The following is a 1,100-nucleotide window of genomic DNA, read 5'->3' on the forward strand; positions in this document are numbered from 1 at the left end:
GTTTTTTTTTACAATTTGATAAAGGCTGTTCTTAATGTTTTTGAATAAAATATCTTATGCCTTTATTTGTTAATTATCATTATTATTATTATCAATATTCAAACATGTTGTTGCTGCTTAATGCTTTTTGTGAAACCGTAATACATTATTTTCAGGATGTATAAAATTATCACTGTATGTACTTTTCATCAATTTAATGCATCCTTGCTGAATGCAAGTATTAATTTATTTTCTATATTTTAATTTTTTGTATATTACACACACACACACGCACGCACGCACGCACACACACACGTATATATATAATGTATGTATATATACAGCAAAATAATAACTTTACAAATTACTTCATTTCAGTACTTCATTTCATTTGATATTTATTTAATTATTAATTTTAATTTGAAATTTTATGAACAAAACCCCAAAAAATTGGATTTGTCATGATTGAATACATCTAACATCCAACAATAAAACAAATACTATTAAATGGATAAAAGTCAATATATCTGCTTGTTACTGCACCTCAACGCTACAAAAGAAAAGATGTTGCAAAATCTCTACAGGTTGACACATTTCTCTTGTTGAATGGTATGCCATCATATACTTCTCAGCCCAGTTATGTGATGGTGTTTAATTCATTCATTTTAAATGTGCATATTTTGTAACTTGTAACTGCGCCATGGTATGTACCTGGTGTCGAGATGTTTGGGAACTTCTGCTTCACTTCCTCCCACATGCCCTTTATCTTAAAGGTGCCATAGAATGGAAAACTGTATTTACCTTGGCATAGTTGAATAATAACAGTTCTGTACATGGAAATGTCATACCGTGAGCCTCAAACACCATTGTTTCCTCCTTATGGAAATCGAGTGCATGCAAAAAAACACTGAAAAATAGGCGAATCAGAACATAGCACTGACTGTGAAAAACAAGCGAGGATAATAGCGAAAATGGCAGATCATGGAAATAAATGTATGTTCCCGTGCGATCGCAAATCTCGAAAGTGAAAGTAAAAAGCGATCCTGCATTCGAAGGCAGTTTCAATGCCCCGCATATTAATAGCGGCTCCCTGATGCCCGCATTTTATATACGGTATAATT

At 32.5% G+C, this 1,100-nt stretch overlaps 1 protein-coding gene across 5 annotated transcripts in view; it reads left to right on the top strand.

Annotated features, from left to right (window-relative positions):
- LOC107660605 (BRCA1-associated RING domain protein 1-like) overlaps positions 1–1,100 on the top strand; it is a 40,377-nt gene that overhangs the window by 20,696 nt on the left and 18,581 nt on the right. The window lies entirely within an intron of this gene.

This window comes from Sinocyclocheilus anshuiensis, unplaced genomic scaffold, assembly GCF_001515605.1.
Source record: "Sinocyclocheilus anshuiensis isolate Anshui unplaced genomic scaffold, SAMN03320099.WGS_v1.1 scaffold627, whole genome shotgun sequence".
Lineage (NCBI taxonomy): Eukaryota > Metazoa > Chordata > Actinopteri > Cypriniformes > Cyprinidae > Sinocyclocheilus > Sinocyclocheilus anshuiensis.